Source organism: Prionailurus viverrinus, chromosome B1, assembly GCF_022837055.1.
Source record: "Prionailurus viverrinus isolate Anna chromosome B1, UM_Priviv_1.0, whole genome shotgun sequence".
NCBI classification, from domain to species: Eukaryota; Metazoa; Chordata; class Mammalia; order Carnivora; family Felidae; genus Prionailurus; species Prionailurus viverrinus.
The window spans coordinates 80,612,773-80,633,919 of record NC_062564.1 but is presented as its reverse complement, the minus strand read 5'-3'; the positions used below and the strand labels follow the sequence as shown (position 1 = coordinate 80,633,919).

At 34.0% G+C, this 21,147-nt stretch overlaps 1 protein-coding gene across 3 annotated transcripts in view; it reads right to left on the bottom strand.

Moving 5' to 3' along the window:
• Positions 1 to 21,147, bottom strand: part of TTC29 (tetratricopeptide repeat domain 29) — a 241,490-nt gene that overhangs the window by 197,627 nt on the left and 22,716 nt on the right. The gene's annotated exons all lie outside the window — the stretch shown is intronic.

Here is a 21,147-nt window from a genome sequence, read left to right as displayed (position 1 = left end):
TTTGGGGGAACACATGCAGACTGTAGCAATTGCAAGATCCAAAAGTACTTGATATACTAGCCTCCCAGTAAAACAAAACAAAAAATTCAACATGCCAAGCAAAAATTAAATATGCCATTTAATGTCAAAAAGGCACTCTATATTATGTGGCTTCATTATAAGTTATGGAAGTTCCTTCATTTGTTCATTCACTCATGCTTGGATGTTTGGTTAGAAAATGTTTATTAAAATATATTAATAAATACACTTAAAAATATTTTCAGTTATGATTAAGTTAATGATTTTTTAGATTAATAATTGACTTCTAATTTAGTGATAAATCATATACAAGGAGATAAAGTGACAAATGAATACTCAATTTATTTAACAGATAGCTATTAAATTTTCTAGGTAGAAGGCACTGTTCTAGACCAAATGGGTTCAATCTCCTTGTGAAGTTTGTATTCTAGTGGGAGAACACAACCAACAAGTAAATAGGAAATAATAAATCATTTCAGATGATGAAAAGTGCGATACAGGAAATAGAATTATGGGACAACAGCTGTGTGGCAGCTTTTATTCCACTTAATGAGCAATCAGAGGCCAAATCATATAGCTACTAATTATATTACATTACATTTTTTAAAAATTAGGAGCCAGTTAAATATTTAGAACAACTGACACAATGTGATACTACTAGTAATAAAAATTTCAGTGTGGAGTGGAGACAGCCTCGAATTAGTCAGATTACTCAAGGTTGGGCCCAGTTCTACGGCTCCATGTACCTCATTTCATCTCGTTTGTAAAATGTGTGTATCAATCTATGCCGTACCTATATCACAGGATTCTTCTAAGAACAAAATTAAATTATGTAGGGGTGCCTGTGTGGCTCAGCCGGTTGAGCATCTGACTTCAGCTCAGGTCATGATCTCGTGGTTTGTGAGTTCCAGCCCCGTGTCAGGCTCTGTGCTGACAGCTCAGAGCCTGGAGCCTGTTTCGGATTCTGTGTCTCCCTCTCTCTGACCCTCCCCCACTTATAAAAAAAAAAAAGATTATGTATGTGAAGATGCTCAGATACATGTAAAGTCCTGCACTACTGGTTCTCAACTCCTGGATATGCGGTAGATTCATCTAAAGAATTAAAAAACAAAAGAAAAAAGAAAAAAACCGCCCATATGCCATCCACCAAGAATTTCTTACTCAGTATAAGTAAGGTATAAGCTTAGGTATGAAGAAAGGTGAAGAGAGGAGTGGTGAGAGAGTAGCTTTTAAAGAAAAGACAGGACCTCAAAGCCATGGTAAGAAGTGTGGACTCCAAGCGAAGAGTGAGTTAGAGCCATTGAAGGGTCCCAGTTAGGGAAATCACTACATGAGATTACAGTTTAGAAAAATCACCCGGAAGGAGTGTTCCAGCTGAGCTGTTATCCTCCCCGCTCTGGCATCCAGATAGATATACAGCACCTGTTTAATAGGACTCATCCATAAAGAAAATAAGGAAGCCACATTCCTAGGCCACAAGGTCAAAGGCCCCCATGTTGTAGGAGACCAAAAACGTATGACATAGGGAAGAGAAAAGAAGTAAAAGATTTTTGTTTCTGCCCTCTTGTCAAGACAAAGGAAGATAGTATGAAGAAGGAGCGGTGAAATGCTGCAAAGGCCATGTCCTCTCTCTCTTCTCCTTCTACCTGCCCCACACAAGGTATACCAAAAGTCACTGTATTGGATTTCTCAGAACCAGCCACTATAATTTCCCATAGCTCCTGAATGGTATGGGTGAAATACCATAGTCATCTAGTGGGCTCCATGTATGACACAACAGTTAATGGAAATAGAGGGCTGGTATATGTCACAATGTCACTGGCCACAAGGAGGGAATGTGTGCTAAAATGTTTTTGTATGGCTGCCTGGGGACTGAAGGAGAACACAGCTATAACGCTGAGAATAAGAAGCCTTAGGGAGCTATCAAAGGAGTCAGGTCAGCATATTTCCAAATCTGACAGAAAAGGATGGATTGAATACGTGAGAGATGGACACGTGTATACAACCCCATAGGTTTGGAATGCATTCAACTACAAGCAAGAGAACTTGTTTCATAGTACCTTTAAAACTAGAGATCTCCATTTCTCTCAGCAAAAGATGCCTAAAAGTAGGCATCTGATGGCCTTGGTTCAGTGGTCTGGCAAGGTCAATGCACCTGGGATTATCTTATTCTTTACCTCATGCTTGTCCCCTGCTGGTCACTGGATGGTTGTTATAGCTTCAGATATTGTGTCCATCTTCAAGGCAAAAAGAATGGGGAGATGGGTGGCACCGGATATGTCTTTCCCTATTACTGGGAACACCAAAAGCATTCCTGCAACTGCTAGTAAATTCTTACTTTGGTCCCATTGGCCATGGCCACCCCTTGCTGCAAGGAGACTGGAAAAACTAAAATTCTGCCTGTTCTTAGACACATTGCTCTCCCAAGCAAAACTGTAGTTTTGTTGGCAAAGAAGAATGAAGAAACAGATACTAGAGAAGGATATTCAGTGTCTATAGTAAGGTCTTAGATTAAGATCTGAAAGTAAATACTGACAAACCCCCAGCCCTGGAGTTGCCAGATGAAACTGGGCAAGATGCCCAGTTAAATTTGAATATCAGATAAACAATGAATATTTTTTTAGTATTAGTATGCTCCAAACATTGCATAGGACATATTTATACTAATTTTTTTGAAACTCAAATTGAAGTATATATCCTATATTATTATTTGCTAAATCTGGCAACTCTCCTCCTCTCTACCCTGCTCCAGCACTGTGTTGTTTCTATATGAGAAAACAGGGTGAGGGGAAGAGGTGTCAGAATCTTGAATAACCTGAGAAATCACTGAATTGGACTCACAGTACCTGAGAAGAACAAGACTGGATTTTTACACTAGGGAAGATCAAGGCTCGCGGCCAGGAATTAAAATTGTTATAAAAAAAATAAAGGCTTTCAATTTAACATCTTCGAGCTTGTGACTCTGAAATTTGTACCTGATCCAAGAGAATGGCCAGGAGGAGGGTAGAACTGGGAGCAGGGCGAAGAGATGGAGGAATCTGGTGGTCTTGGAAAGGAGAGGTCACAGGGGCTGGACCAAAGGAAAGGCAGGGGGAATGGATAGAAGTAGGTGGGTTCAACACATATTTAGGAGATAAAAATATCAATTCCTTGGTGACTGAGGGGGTGTTGGGGGAGGAGGAAAAGGAAGACCTAGGAGGACACCAGGTTTTGAGGCTGGGCAATAGGTAATTGGTTATTTGCTAAAGAAGAGAACACAAAAGGATGAACAGGTTTGGGGAAAGATAATGAGATTGGATTCAGATAACTTAAGTGAGAAGAAGGCTGAAAAGATATCCAAGTAGTACCTCCAAATGGAGACAGGTTGTGGGGGAATATAGGAGATCTGAGGACGAGATCTGAGGGGCTAAAAATCTAACCTTGCTTCAAACAAGCACTGTCAGCTTTGATGGTTATGCCTTGGAAGAGAAGAAAGTTGTAAATAAATAAAAAATAGAATATTGACTTTAAACAATAAAAATAAACACAAGCCAGGAGGCTATCCACATTCTAATCTCAACTGGGACAAAAATGCAGAAAATCACTCTGCAGGCCTTGTTTCCTTCACCTGGAAGGTGAGGGTGTTTTGGTTGGCTTTGGTCACCCAACACCTAGCTCCATTTCCACAGGTGGCAGTACTCCAAACACTTTTGAAAATGACCATTCTCACACTGTGTGTCATCTTGGTGGGACTTGATTGTAAAGACTCTCTAACCAAGGGGTGGATCAGTGACCCAAACTAAGCAAACCAGTTCCTCTCCCATAATTCTGAATCTTGGGGCAAGAAAAACACAAACGGTTAGGAGGTTTTTGGAGCTCAGTCAACTTGATATCCTGACAAGAGTCTCAAGTAGTCCTCGCTACCAAGATCCTATCAAGGGTCTCAGGTCTTGTCCTTTTCATATGAGCTGGGCTCTCCCTAAATTCAGCTTGTTACCTAATATCCTTCCAATAAAATTGTTTCTACTTTATTTAGTCAGAATCAGTTTCTGTTGTCTGTGACCAAAGAACATGAATGGATTCAGAAGGGGCTATACTAAAGTTGTTTCCAAGACATATTTTCAGCCTCAAAACATCCACGATATATAACTGATAACAATTTTTTAAAATTTCTGGTACTTTTTTTTAATGTTTGTTTATTTTTGAGAAAGAGAGACAGAGCATGAGCAGGGGAAGGGCAAAGAGAGAGGGAGACACAGAATCTGAAGCAGGCTCCAGGCTCTGAGCTGTCAGCACAGAGCTCAATGTGGGGCTTGAACCCATGAACGGTGAGATCATGACCTGAGCCAAAGTCAGACACTCAACTGACTGAGACACCCAGGCGCCCCTCTGGTAACTTTTTTTAAAAGACCATTCTTTGCAAGAGAGATTTCAAATAGAGATGTATTTTAAAATGCATATATAACTATGCTGATTATCATTTCTATTTATATACAAATTCATGTGCGCATATACATGCATCTGTACATGTAGGTCATTGTTAAATCTTCATTATTAATTTGAGAGCAAGAACGAGCAGTTAGTGATTTACTAAATTAGCTCCTATTTAAATCTTCATAGTTAATGCAAATTCTTTCTTTTTTTTAAATTTATTTATTTTTGAGAGAGAGAGAGAGAGAGTGCAAGCAAGGGGCAGAGGGAGAGGGAGACAGAGAATCCCAAGCAGGCTCCCTGCTGTCAGCGTGAAGCCTGATGCAGGGCTCAAACTCAGGAACCATGAGAGTTGGATGCTTAACTGAATGAGCCACCCAGGTGCCTTGCAAATTATTTCTTTTAACCAAAATAATTTTCTTTTATTAAAATGAACTGACTACCTGAAAAAAACGTATGTCAATTTCACTATGATATTTGGACTTCTCAGGTTTCATATTTCATAACAGAATCATAGTTAAAGTTGACTTGCTTTATGGAAAGAAAATTTCTCTAAACACAAATAGAAATATAAACAATTCCAATTCATTATTTTGTTATTCATTTGGACACAATGTTATCAGTCTTTGGTTTCATCTGCATATTAGAACAAATATTAGTCTAAATTAAAATATATTCTTTGCAAGAATCAGAAGAAATATCTCTTTGACCTAAAAAGTCACTACGCTGGGGGGAAATTGAGAATTCTGGTAAAATTTATGTAGAGATTTGATATTATGGTGTTTGAGAAGAGTTTCCCTGACAGAGAATATGCCACTCACAGTAGCAGAAGTCGTGACTTTCACTGGACTCTATAAATCTCTACCCCGAGGAAGGTATCTACCACTGCAGACACCTAAGGTTGCACCGGACTGAGGGATGCAGCTGGAGAAGAATGAATTTAGGAACGGAATTAAGTGGCCATCCATTTAATATGGACTTATTACGATTTAAAGCCATTCTTCAAAAGAGACACTGTGCATTTTGAACGTACGTAAAAATTGCCCTAAAAGATCCTAAGATTAAAAAAAAAATCTGTAAATTTACAGAAAGTAAAACTGAACACTTTGACAGAACTTCATAGCTGAATGTGTGGAGATGCTGAGAGATGGGGAGCTTTCTGTTAAACAGCCATGGAGATATTCTATCATTTTAAAATTCTGCTTTAAAACATTCTGAGCAGCTACTATTTTATAGACTACCTACAATGTGTTAGACACTGTAGACACAATTTCTAACACACAGTAACTCTACAAAGTAATACTTCCATTTTCACAGATAAAGAAACTGTCTTCGGTGAGGATGTGATTGGCCATATAAGTGACAAAGCCATACAAACTAATAAGGGGCAGAACTGGAATTCACATCCAGGTTTCTGAGTATGAATTCTATATTTTTGCACTTTACCACGCTCTCTCTTATTGCTTTAAATTTGTTGGGTTTTCTTCTCCTTTTCTTCCTCTACACATTGTTTTTTGTTTATTTGCATTGATTGTTTAGGAATTTGTCATTATTGGACAATTATAATGTAACCCTCAAATATGAAAGCCATTGCCTTTGTCCTTGTTAATCCATGTTTCTGCTGGACTAGGAAAAGAGATTAGTGTCATTATGTGACCCTCCCACAGAATCCCCTTCCTTAAAATGAGTAAGTAGACAGTAGCACCCATGCAAAGCAAATTAAATAGATATGATTGTCACGCAAGGATATATGAAGTCTAATAAAAGAAAAACACTGAGGACAAATATATAAAAGGATAAAAAGCACATACTTCTACAAATCTGAACAACATGAATAAATGGAATGAATATATATGACAACTTCTTTTATTTCTCTTAACCCATAGGTATTTATATTAGTTACCAGATGGGCTTTCAAAATCAAAACGAATTATCAACTACTCAAATATATGACTAATATATTTAACATATTTTTTTCATAGGACAAACTCAAATACTGTATCAAGGTGAAGCTTCATATTCTGTAAAATATTTCAAAACCAGTTTAATAAAAAAAATCATAATTTAAAACAAGATCATAAAAATTTTATTTAATCTGACAAAGATAAACCTAGAAGATGTGTAATATCTAATCAAAAGTCAGGATAATACTTTTATTCCATTAAGTTAATATTTATAAGTCACTAGTGGGTTATCTATGTGTCAGTTATAACAGTCTTACATTCGTATTGTAGGAATAAATGTTATTGGAATCACCTACGGGATAATTACACTGACTCTTAAATTAATACTTAAATAGCTTCAGTTAATATAATTTCCACGGAATAAAGTGAGTCACTATTCTTACCCATACTTCTCAGTGTAGGTAGACATTACATATAGTTTGAATGGAGAAAATATGTATTTTCTGACATACTCACACTGATAAAAACCATGTAATTTGGGTGTGTTTTATAGTTTTTTGTGAAAAGAGTAAAATTTTCCCGAAAAGCTAAAACAAAGATATGCCATTCCCCTAGCCATATAAATATAGGTAAAGAGAGAAGTTAGAATGAAAAAATATCAATTATATTTAAAATGACTTAAAAGCATATAAAATTACAATGACAACTGAAAGTATTTTTTTAATTTTACACTAATTTAGGTTTTTAACAATTGTTAGTCATAGTAGTAAGAGTGATTGAGAACTAACGCTAATTAAGAAATAGACTAAAATCATTCATATATATTTTTATGTAATAACCATTGGAGAGTTGGAACTTTTAGGACATTTAATTATTTTCCATGTACTTCAAAATATAACAAGAAAAAAAATGTTTCAATATGAAAAAGGCTCTTTTTAAATTTAAAGGATTTCCAATGAGTTGACTGGTCTCTGGGGGCATCTACTGGAAATTTAGCAAACTGCAGTTACATCATGTAAATTTGATAACTTTCATTATCCATCTTAATACAGATATTATTTTAATTGATATGTAAATAAGGTGACATTCAAAGAAGATAAATGTAAAGTTATGCATGGTATTCTATCTCATCCATCTGGAAACAGCAAAATATGTAGCTGTCTATGAGATCAGTTAACAAATACTCAACTGTTAAAAATGTAAATAGGACAGGTGGCATATCACAGATGAACAGTTTTCAAACTATTCAGTTCTCATGTCTGGAAAAATTAGAAATATATTTTAGAGATAAACATATACAAATTTAATGAGGCATTTTTATGAATCCAAATAAAATGTACATAAAAAGCACTTTTGATATGATAGTTTCTCTAAAGCAAATTCATTTTGCATCTCAGTATATCCATTTAATCATAAATAACTTGATAATCACTGCTTATTTTCTTTATGACTTACTTGAATTCTTTACATGTCAACATCTCAAAAAGTAGAATTTGTTATACTTGAAACAAAAAATCTATTGCTTATTATTGTTTATTATAATTAGTATATGTGCTGCTGAAGCAAGCACTGTTTATTATAATTAGTAATTAAAAGTAGAATTAGTCATTAAAATGAACACTGTTATTAATTTCTCCTAAATATTTCTGGGGAACTTCCTCAAATAAAAATGAACATATAATAAAGATAATACAATCATTGCAGCTTATGTATAGTTTTAGCATATATTTCAATAAAGAAAATAACTTCTGTAATAATATTATTGCAGTTTTGACTAGTCATGTCACAGGAATTTTAATGTAAGCCTTTTTAACAATAATGATTTTCTTTGTGAAATGTATTGGTCGTATTTCTTTAACACAAAATCTAAAACTAATTTTGAAAGTATATCTATTGTGCAATACTTATATTGTTATAGAATATAAGTATAATTTTACATAAATGTATATAAAATGTAATAAATGTATATTATTTGTAAATTTATTTATAATAAATAACAATATATTTATTATAAATTTATATAAAATATATAAAGTCTCCTAACAAAGATTGAAATACATAACATGTTAGCTTCATTTTAAAGAAACACCACAAATGCATGTTTACACGGTTTAGCGATTAGAATCGCTATCCAAATAAATGTGATACCACCTTTAGTTGCATCAATTGAAAAAACTAATCATCCTAAAAATGTTATCAATAAATCAGAACATAAATATTAATTTGGCAGGATTTTTTTTCAGCTTAGATTTAGAATCATTTTAGATAGATGGACTTATTTGATAACTTAAGAATAAATAAATAAAATCTGCCCCCAAGAAGTTATGGGACAGAATTTTTTGTGATTTTCTAAACAATTACAAGTTTACTAAATTTGAAACTGCTACACAGGCAAGTTGTGCTTTGTATTTTTAGAAAATACACATTTTTATCTATTAATAATCACAGAAACCATAGTCAGACTGCCAACAGTTAAAGGGTATGTGTACAAATTGAAAAATGCCATTTGGAAGAAACTATTTAACCCAAGTTCAACCTTTAATTATTTTTTAAAAAATCTAATAACAACTGAGAAATAAAGTTTAGCCTATATTTTCCAAATAGCACTATAATAACATAAATCAACAAAAAATAAAATATTTAAAAATTTGGTCAGCAAAGAATTCTGCCGAGAGCACAATAAAAATTCACTTCAATATCGGTGATTTTATTTCAGGATACATGGGATATTGGTGTAGAATGTAGAACAAAGATTATTTCTCAGGCTCAATTATGTACGAACTGATATTTAGCAATTATGTAAGAACTGGTATTTAGCATAAAAGGCAGTAACTTTTTGTTAGAGCAAAAACGTTAATCAAATGGTATTTTTCCTAGTGATTGCTACCCGAGATCAGAGAAAAGCTGTGGTTATTTACTACGGTGCAGACTGCGATGTTACAATAGCTTTAAAAATTCCCTTAATGATATACAGGAATTTTTTGTGTCTATTTCCTATTAAAAATTATTTACTCAAGTGATTCCAATGCAATCAAATATCTGGAGTACAGAGATTGTCATCAATCAGGAATGAAGCAACTATTTGTCAGTCAATATAAGGTATTATCAAAAAATTTACCCATGTAGCTGTAACACACATTTTCTTTACGGAAAGATTTTCTCTACTGGAAAACTCTTGAACTTAACCACATTATAAAAAGTTCTTCTTCCGAAGTTCAGTGGAAAAGAGCTAGAAGAAAGCAAGCTCTTTATAGGAGAGGCTAATTACGTCATCTTTAAAACGGTCCTATTACTTGTAAACTTCTAAGATGAGAAATTTAAACTTATTTATAAACGGAAGGGTTAAGCTAAAGATTATACATGGAAAGGTACGAAATGAGTGTCATCATTTAAGAAGAATTTTCAGGGAAGGTATTTTCACAGTACCACAGCTGAGTCCAAGCACTTTTGGCTAAATGAGGCAGTCATGTATTTTTGTTCTTTTCTTTTAAATTGCACTGTAACTTTCAACTAAAGGAAAATCAATTAACCACGAGCTGAAAAATAAAGCCTGAAAATAATCTTAGGTTTGGGATTGAGTCACAATGATAAAAAAAGAAATCTGAGCAAGTAATATAATTATTATAGTCTGTGTCCTAATATAACAATAATAAACAAGAAAAGGAAGAGAAAAACAAAAAGTAAGCTTCATACTAATGATTACAAGCAATGGATTACAAACATGTATAAACATGATCATGCTAGCTCATTAACTCCACATTTTTGTCTATATTACTATTCACAAATTTTCATTAAAATAAAATAAAACCCCACGCAATATAATAGTCACTCTGTTTTTTGAAACATGATCTTGTGATTGTTCTCTAAAATTTTTAATATTCTATTATTTGGGAAATTTTGTCTCCAATAATATAATTTAAACTTTTTCTTACAGCTTTTCATCTTTATAAATTAAAGAACTATCAATTTTCCATATAAGTTGAGTGAAATAATCAACTTTTAATAAAAATGTGAAGCTGAAAAATATAACAAAACTTTGTAAAAACAACAAGTTGCATTAAAAAGAAAACTTAAGTTCACTGTGTTCTTTTTTTACTAAAGTATGTCATACATTTTATCTTTGCAAGAGTTTGACGAGTTTTGCAAGTAAAATTCTGTTTCCTCTACACTTGCTAATAGTCATGAGAATCTGTAGTTTGCACCTTCCCATTAAAAATGTATTGTATTTTTTTGAAATTATTCACCCCGCCTTTTATCCAGATCATGTCTTTGAAAGGAGGAAGTAGATAATAAATGGAATAATTCATGATTTCCCATTAAATATGAAACTTTCTTTTGCAGAGTTTAGAAAATGAAGTTCTACATAATGTACAAAAGTTGATTAGAACTTTTTTAACCTTTTCAAGAAAAAACCTTTCACATTAAACAACTGCATGAGGAGGTTTCTTTGGGAAAAGTAAACCAATCAATTCTTTCCACCTATAGCTTTATCCTATATATTCTAATGCTGTTCCTTCCAAACACATATTCCTTTGTAATACTTACTTAGTTATTAAAATGATGGTAAGAAAAATAGTATACATTGGGCTATAAACATGACAAGTATCTAAAAAAATGTAACTGATGTTTAAATTACAAAGGGAAAGTCACATAAATTAAAAATGAAAACAAAACATTACTCATGCTCTTTCCAGCAATGTAATGGAAGATAGAGTAAGGGTAAATAATAAAACCTGCATTTAAATTTCTCTTATTGTGACATTTCTTCTAGTGTGGTGATGATATTTTGTCATGAGAAGAAAATATATACCTTATATACCTTTATAGAATTTCTTTACAAACTATCCGTTGATGTTCCATTAACTACACTGTTTTGCCTTTTTTTGATAAAAGAAAAAATATTAAACCAAATGATTATTAGGCTCATGACTGCTCTGTCATTCTATATTTCTTATCTTGCAGATAAGAAATCTGCAATAAATTTAAGTGAAGAGAAATGTTAAGTTCTATTTTAGGCCAGCAGATGACCTCAATTCTTTGCACTGTGGAATAGTTTGTTTTTCACTATTTAACATAGTAATTATATATCACATTTTGATGTTTTAATTTTCCCTGTTTCAAAAAAAAGGATCGATTTTGCCCTTTCAAGCTTGAATACTTAAAAATAACCACCATAATGTAAGCCATGTGAAGTAGCCATGTGAAGTGTATGCTCCTTAATTACCGTTACAAAGGAGGTATATATTGCACAGGGGAACAATGAGACCGGGGATTTCTCATAGGTTCTATGTACAAATGATCAAACTTCCAAAACATACATTAGGAAAAACTAAATTAATAAAAACAAAAAGCAAATTGATCAATTTGATGCTTTCGTCAGACAACATCTGTAATATTTTATTTTGCTGAGTGTTGTGTTAATTTTATCGTAGCTATCTCGAACATTTAGAAAATTTCTACTTGTAATAACTAAGTGCATAGAGAACATCCAATCAAAGATGTGCATCGATAAGAATATTGTAGGAACAAAAGAAGTATTTGTCAGAAGTAAAATAAAAGAGCCTTGAATTCAAACTTTAAAAACAGTAGTACAAAATGTACATATAGTAGTGATTATAACTTCCTTGAGATAGAGAACATGTCATTTGTTTCTCTTGTATTTTCATATTATAATGCAAATGGCAACAAAGAGAAAGCTGTTACAACATTATTAATATCAAACAAAATAGAATTTAGGCATAAAAAATTAAAGGGGCATACTAATAACAGAAACTCATAAATAGATTGATTTACTGAGATATAGAGCAATTAGGAGACAATACACCTAATAACACAGCTTCAAAATTAACAGAATAAGGGGGAATTGATTTTAATGCATTTTTTTTCAGAAAATTCCAAATAAAGTCAAGGAAAAAAGGATTTGAATAACAATTTTCTAGCTTGATTGAAGTAACAGGCTCAATCTAATTATTAGTTTCCGTTAGGGTTTTCTGTATGGAAATGTCTACCAAATAAATAGAGAATATATATTTATTTTTCAAATATACAAGGAATACTTATAAAAATTGACCATGTACTGGCCATTTGGGAAATTTTATAAACTGATATACACAGCCCATTTACTGAGCACAAGATTCACTCCCCAACCTTGCATTTCTCCCCTCACAAACAAACAAACAAAAACTATTCATCTGCAAATTTACAAGTGTATTTCTAATGTATTCATTGCCTAAAGGGAAAACCACTATAGAAATTGTTCACATATTTAGAACTGAAACAAAATAAAAACACTAAATATCAAATCCTGAGGGAGATGTCATCATACTGTTCAAAAAGAAATTTATAATTTAAATGTATTTGTTAGAAAACAAGAGCACTGAAACAAGTGAAGAAGCTAGCTTTTGAATCAGGATTCTAGAAAAGAAATCTTAACAAAATCAACAATGACATGAAGTAAAATAAAGAACAGAGAAGGAAATACTAGAGGTAAATGTATAAATTAATAGAAAACCAAAAAGCTGATCCATAAAACAAAAAAACCGATTATGTGAAAAGACAAATAAATCTTTGCAAGTATAATCGAGAAAAACAAAAATAAGGAAGTCTCCAAAATTGTGCCAGGAATGAAAAAAGTAATACAGCTTCTAATTACAATTATAGTAACGGCTAACTTTTATTGTATACTTACAATGGGCCAATGTTCTCAATACTTTATTTACATGAATTACTTTTTTAAAACCTTACAGTATTTTTAATGAGATGGATGATGATGATGATGATGATGATAATGATGATGATTACCTCCATTTTACAGATGAGGGAACTATGGCGCAAAGAGTTTAATTAATGAGTTGAAGATCATACACCCTGTGAATGGTGGAGCTGGGATATCAACCCCAGCAGTCTAATTTTAGAGCCGATGTTATTTGCCACCATTACCTTCATACCATCTCCAAGATATAATGTTTTTAAAGATATAAAAGAGATTTAAACATTATTAGAAAATATCATGATAAACTTTATCATGCTAAATATAATAACCCACATAAAATAGATACTTATATAAAACATCAAAATACCAATTATCAGTTTGCTGGAGAAGACTTAGAAGACCAATTTACAATAGATCTTTTCTCTTCCCCCTGACCCTTCTCCCACCAAAGGAGAAAACTATCTGCTTTCATAGAGATAGTAGTTCTATCAAACTACTCTCAATAAATAAGAAACTCCCATCTCATAGGAAATGTTCCAGAGCATAGAAAAAGGTAAAAAAAATTATTTAGTTCATTTTTCAAAATCCGAAAAATGCAGCAAAAGAAAAGAATAGGTTAATATCATGCAAAATTCTCTCCCTCTCCTCTCAGAAAAGAACCCTTAGCAAATAAAAATCATAGTGAATAGTTTTTCCCAGAATTTCAAAAATGGTTCAAAATTACAAAATCTAGTAACTGTATGATAATCTCATTAGATGCTAGAAAGTTAATTAGTAAGTTCAAAACTCATTCATAATTAAGAAAAGTAGAAACTAAAAAATGAATTCTTTATCTTGGTAATGTGTATCTATGAAATCTACATCTATATATATGGCTGTTACCATTCATTCTCTCCACTTGCTCCTCTCTCTTTCTCTTGGATAAATATTTACCCTCTGGACTAATGTTCTCAATCTCACACCTTTACAAATATAATCTTTGTTAATCTTTTTTTTTCTTTTGTACTGTGATATTTTCTCAAATATCAGAAGATATTTGTCTGCTCATAATAATGAAGTTCCAGAGTTCTTAACTTTGGTAGTGTGCCTGTGTTGGTGGGTTTCACTCTTTGGTGCATAGGGCAAGAAAGCACCGGCAGGCTACACCTTGCACCAATGCCAAATGAAAAGGACTTTGCATTGTGCACCAGCTTTCTGACAGGAGCTCTGGTCAACTGCCACTTTTCTTTAAAATGTTTTGCACCTATGTTCATGAGGGATGTTATTCTGTGGTTTTCTTTTTATGTAATGACTTTTTCTGGTATTGATAGCAGGATAATGCCAGTCCCAGAGAATAAGTTGAGAATTGTTTCCTCTTCTTCTATTTTCTTGAAGAGTTTGTACTAAATTGTTATTATTTCTTCCTCTTTGTTTATTTTTAAGAGAGTGCAAGCAGGGGAGGGGCAGAGAGAGAGAGGGACAGAGGATCTGAAGCAGGCTCTGTACTGATGGCCGTGAGTGCACTGTGGGGCTTGAACTCATGAACTGCAAGATCATGACCTGAGCTGAAGTCAGGACGCACAACCAACTAAGCCACCCAGGTGCTCCTTATTTCATCCTAAACTACTCAGGAGAATTCACCAGTGAAGCCATTATGGGCCTGGAATTTTCTGTGTAGGAAGTTTTTTTTCCCCCCAGTGTTTATGTATTTTGAGGGAGACAGCCCCAGTGGGGGAGGGGGAGAGAGAGAAGGAAAGAGAATCCCAAGCAGGCTCCACACTGTCAGCACAGAGCCCAGTGCCAGACTTGATTTCATAATCCATGAGATCATGACCTGAGCTGAAATCAAGAGCCAGACACTTAACTGCCTGAGCCACCTAGGTGACCCTGGGGGAAGTTTTTAAGCTATGAATTCTTTAACAGATACAAACAGATATAAACCTTTAACAGATATAAGCCTATTCTGTTACCTATTTCTACTTAAGTAAATTTTGGCAGTGTCTCTCAAGAAATTCAGCCATTCCATAGAAGTTGAATTTATCAGCATATGGTTTATTATCTAATTAGCATTTTAATATTTGTATAAGCTATAGTGATACATTCCCTCTTTCATTTCTGAAATGGGTAATTTGTGTCTTCTTTTTTTCTCTGATCAATCTGACTAGAAGAAGATCAATTTTAGCTGATCTTTTCAAAGAACCAGTTTTTAGTTTCATTGATTTTCTCTATTTCTCTGTTATCTTAATATTTCTTTCCTCGACTTTCATTTTAATTTGTTTTCTTTTCTCAGTTTTTTAAAATGAAAGCTTAGGGCACTGATTTTGGACATTTCTAACTTTCTAATATAATAAGAATTTTAAAATGCTATAAACTTCCCTTTCAGCACTGCCTCAGCTGTATCCCATATATTTTGATATGCCACATTTTCTTTTCATTTGGTTAGAAGTACATAAAACCTTGGTTTGCAAGCATAAGTAGTTCCAGAAACATGCTTGTAATCCAAAGCACTCGTATAGCAAAGCAGTTCAAGAACCAATGGCTCAGTTGTGATCATGTGACATTCGGTGTCACATGCTACTCATATTGCAAGACATCGCTCGTTTATCAAGTTAAATTTATTAGAAATGTTTGCTCATCTTGTGGTACGCTTGCAGAATAAGTTACTTGCAATCCAAGGTTTTACTGTGTTTTCTAATTTCCCTTGCAATGTCTTCTTTGTTCCATGGGCTAGTTCAAAGTATGTTGCCTGGTTTCCTAACTTATGGGGATTTTCCAGAACTTTTCTGCTTTTATTTCTAATTTAATTCCATTGTTGTAAGGCAAAAATAATTTTTAGGATTTAAATATTTTTAAATATATTCAAATTTGTTTTATGGCTCAGAATATAATCTCCTTTGATTAAGTGTTCCAGGTGCACTGAAAAAATGTGTGTTCTGCTGTCATTTGGTGGAATGTTCTGTAAATGTCAATTATTTAAGTTGGCTGATGGTATTGTTCAAGTCTTGAATACTCTTACTGATTATTCTATCAATTATTGAGAGAGCGGTGTTGGGATTTCCAACTAAAATTATGGACCTTTGTGTTTCTCCTTTTCTATCTGTTTTTATGTATTTTGAAGTCCTGTCATTTGGAGCACAAACATTTAGTATTATGTTTTCTTGATAAGCCAACTCCTTTTATCATTACGAAAGGGCAGTTTTTACCCCTGGTAATATTCCATCTGCTTTCTAAAAATGTATTTCTTAAAATCTTGGAATCTCTTTTTCACCCCTCCTTTTTCATCATGTTATTAAGATTTTACTACCTTCTGTACTTGTATGTGGTCATTTCAAATATAGGAAGGAAATGTATTTAACATCTATCTTGATCTTGATCTTGATCTTGATCTTGAAATGGAAAAAAACACAAGCTGAGTTAACTTTTAAGGTAAATCCCATGTTTGGCAACATATTTCTTTGGCTATTCTGGTTGTGGGATAAGAGAATTTTTTTCAGATAGGTTTAAGGATATTTTATGGAAATCTGAATCAGGATTAAAGAATGACTAGTCCTTATGAGGTGAACCCTAAGGAAGGTTCTAGATCCAAAGTAATACTCAGAATTCAGGAGGTGCTTCGAAATCTGATCTCTGATGTAGGTCTGGTCCATTTTCTTTCTAGCTCATTCATTCCTTTGTCTCTATGAACCCTTTTTTTTTCTATCTCATTGCTTCTGCTTCTGTATAACATTAGATCACTTTGGTCAAATTACTCAACCTCTCTATGCCTTGGTCTCTGGGAGTAACAACAATTTTTCACAGAGTTATGGTGAGGATCACTTTAAACAAAGACCAGCATACAGTATTCATTTAATATATCCTACCTGTTCCTATCTTGCCTGAAATAAAACCTAGTTAAGGGATGTAATATTTACGACAAGCTGTCTGAATGCCCTTTTTATTGTTCACTAGGTGTGCAAAGTTCTTTTTTGTTGCCCCATTTTTCCTATACAAGTCCATGTGATAACTTTCCTTTGGAATTTAGAATCAGGAAAAAAGCTTGTCCCTCTTGAAGAACTGATAGGTTTCCTTTCATCAGGAAATGAGAATTTTATAGTCCATCACATCTCCCCTTTTGCCCAACCTGCCCAGAAGTTCAGAGTGAAACTTAATGTTCCCTCAGGGAAACTATATTGACTCTAGTGGGCAGCATATGCCCACACTTTTCCTTTATTTACTTCTCATTTTCTATTTATAATCTGACAGATGTATAATATAAAATGTTAACTTTAAGTTTCTTCAATCTTTTCTAGAAAGAAAACAAGAAATATAGTGTTACTTTATGTAAGTCAGAAGACTCTTAAAGGAGAATGAAATACAATCCCTGCTTTCAAAGAACTCTAAGCCTAGAGCAGAGTCCTTTCCTTATGGCAATTCACAGCAGGAAAGACATTTTACACAGCAGTTCAGTACATGCACATATATATTTTATACACGCATGCGTATGAAACAAAAGTTGAAATGCATTAATCCTCAAAATGTTCTCATCTCTTTATAAATATTAATTTAATTAGTCCTTGTAACCATTCCATGAGCCATCCATCCCTTCCATCAGTATCCCTGTTTTTTCACATGGGGGAACTGAGATGCAGAAAGGTTAAATAACTTGGCCAGGGTCAACCAGTTATTTTGTTTGTAAGCATACAGTTGAGTTTTGAGTCCAGGGTGTCTTGTTTTAGAATCCATGCTCTGGTGCATCTGCTGGTAGCCTCCCAATATTTAGCCTTACTCTATGCAATGCACTCTTTTCTATTCTGTTTTACTACACTCTCTTTCATTTCGAAAATGCTACTCATGATCCCCAAACCAGTGGGCCATAACCATATCCACAAAGGGTCAGAGTCTCTAGTTTGTTAACTGTTAATCAAGAAGGAAAAAACCCTACACGTACATGATCGCCAATGGATACTAAGAGACTTCAAGCAGGAGCTCTGAACTCTACCATATGGTTGAGGATGGCTCTACAGGAGCCTCACAGAGCAAGAAACAGTTAGGTGGAAAACAGAAGTTTACCAAGTACACAGGCAAGGAGGAAGGAGAAAGCCATTTCAGGCAAAGCACATATACAAGGCCATGAAGGGATAAAAGATCATCACTCATCCATCCTCTAAACACCTATAAGCCAAGCATTGCACAAGTACGAAGGTTGCACATGAGAGCAAAGAAGCCATGGCTCCAGCCTTCTTGAAGCTTGTAGTCTAGTAGAAGAAAGAAAGTAGCAATGACAATGCAATGCTGTAAGTGCCATGATGGGAACAGTTCTGGGTATTACAGGTTTTATAGTAGGTTTTATTACAGGTGTTATAGTAGCAAGGTTACAGTACATACTGAAGTCATTTAAGAATGAGTAAGCATTAGCCATGAAATGATAAGGGGAAAAAAGCATTCTAGGACAAGGGAATGGCAGTACACTCAAGTTGGGAGATGAGACAGAACATGGTTTAATAATGACCTAAGTAAATCCAAAGACAGAATAGTGTAATGATTTGAGGATGGGTTCTGGAACCAGACTACATAGGTTCAAATTCCCACTCTTGTATTTATTTGCTGTGTAACTATGGGTAAGTTACCTAATATCTCTGTGCTTCAATTTCCTTAGCTGTAAATGGAATTAACAAAGATTTTTCTATGATTAAATGGATGAATACATGTGAGGTACTTAGAATGGTATTTTAAATATACTAAGTGCCCAATATTAGTCATTATTATTTTGGCAAATAATAAAAAGTGGGAATGGTAGAGATTGCATAGACTGAAGTGTGGTTGGCCTTAGTTAAAAAATACTAATTGAGTGCCTACCATGTGCTGGGTACTATTATAGGTACTAGAGACTCAGATATGACTAAGACATTGTCCCAGTTGCTCAGTTGAGTTCAGAAGGCATCATCTTTGATTACTTCCTTTACTCAATTCCACACTCATTCTGTTGGTAAGTTCTAATCTCCCTATCACCTAAATATATTCTAAACCAAACCATTTCTGGGATGCCTGGGTGGCTCAGTTGGTTGGGCGTCCGACTTCAGCTCAGGTCATGATCTCGTAGTTTGTGGGTTCGAGCCCCACGTCACGCTCTGTGCTGACAGCTCAGAGCCTGGAGCCTGCTCTGGATTCTGTCTCCCTTTCTCTCTGCCCCTCCCCCATTCACACTCTGTCTCTCTCAAAAATAAGTAAAATTAAAAAAATTTTTAAATCAAACCATTTTTCATCATTTTCACCAGATCGACCCTGTCAAGATGCCATCATCTCTCACTTGGGCTCTTACCCAGGCAGATATCCACAGAGCAGCCTTAGTGATCTTTTAAAAATGTTACATCACATCATTCCCTGCTTAAAATGATCCAATAATTTCCCAGTACACCTAGAATAAAATTTAAGCACTTCAAATTATCCTAAGTAATTTCTAATCCCTTAAGAATAATGTGAACATAATAAAAAAAAAAGGGCAAAAGAAGTTTGGGAAGATTCTATCCCATTGATTGCCTAAGAGTTTGGAAAGACACTATAATAATTAACTAGTTACTTTGTGAATTAATTATAATTAATTTTAATTAAGAAATGAAGCGGAGATTCACACTGGTTAATTCCAAACAACCAAAATCTTTAAACACAGAAGCCCAGAATGAAACAAAATTAGTAAACCAAAATATATTAGGTTTTTCTAAAATATATTTCTTACTTCACTGCCATATGAAACAGAGTAAGGTGAACACAATAATACTTTGCTACTAAATTTCAATTACTTAATTTCAACACAATGCAAACACACTGAAAAGAGTACCAGTCATTTCCAGATGGTTCAACCTTTCATTAGTGGCTGATACTTTTGACTTCCTCTTTATCAGATGTCATTTCAGTATGTTAGCTTTCTCCTCATAGTTTCAAGCCACAAAAAAGTTAGAAAAATGAGAGGTTTCCACAGAAAACAATATAGCCAAGCCTGTTAAATCAGACAACCTAATTTTATATACATTTCTAAGTCAACTGACTTGTCCTAAGGATGGCTCCACACATCCCTCTTGATAGTAAAATACCATTTTTCTAGAGCTTTTCTTGTTTATGTCAAAGTTTGCAAGGATATACTGGTGTTGGCTAACCTAAATCTGGTATCTTAATTAGTGGGGTATCCCTGATGTTATTACTGGAAAGGGACTGCCAAATTTTACCCAGGGTGTGTGGATTACGATGAAGGCGATGTATTCTCCTCTATCTAGACTTTCCCCCAATACTTGATTTCATTTAACATGCTTACACATTAGCTTGAAGAAAAATGCTTAAAATATATAAAAAGATGTTTATGTAGTAATATGAAGAAAATTCAGTTCATAGTTAAATCACAGTTTGAGGCTATATATATCTATATATATACACACACACACACACATATACATATATGTACACATACACATACATATATACACATACTGTATATATGTAAACATATATATAAATGTATATATATAAACACAACCACTATATATAACTTTATGTGTATATATAGAACCTTACAAGATCAAAAAAGTATAGAGTATTTAAAATGATTTTAGAGAATCATTCCAAACAAAATCATTAAAGTTTCCAAATAATTTTAAAATGAACACAGAAAAGGATCCTCTATACATTTATGCATTCATTTTATTTCTTATAACTAGACATTAAATTTTTTTTTACTTCGAAAGAGAACGGCAATGAAGAGGATTCTTGAGAAATGGTGGCATAAGAAGCTTCACCAATCTGTCTCCCAACCTAGACAATAATTGCAGCTTGATGTATTATTTTGCAGTGCTAGAGTCTATTGAAGCCTTGCAACATCCAAGGGAAGGCTTAGACAGTAAATTCTTATTAACTTTGGTCAGTTTTAACTCTTAGCTCGCGGTAGCCACTCATCCCACCCCCAAGCCTCATGGCAGGCATCTATGCACTTGCTCCTGGTCCAGCATGCAAACAGCTTGCAGGAGCCAGGGTAGGCAATAAAGGCCCTGTCTTCCAAATATCGGGGTTCTGTGTTCTGATTGTTGCTTCTGATCATGAATAGGCAGATACCAAGTGGGGGGGAGCAGCCATTATTGCACATACACCTTCATTCTTGTA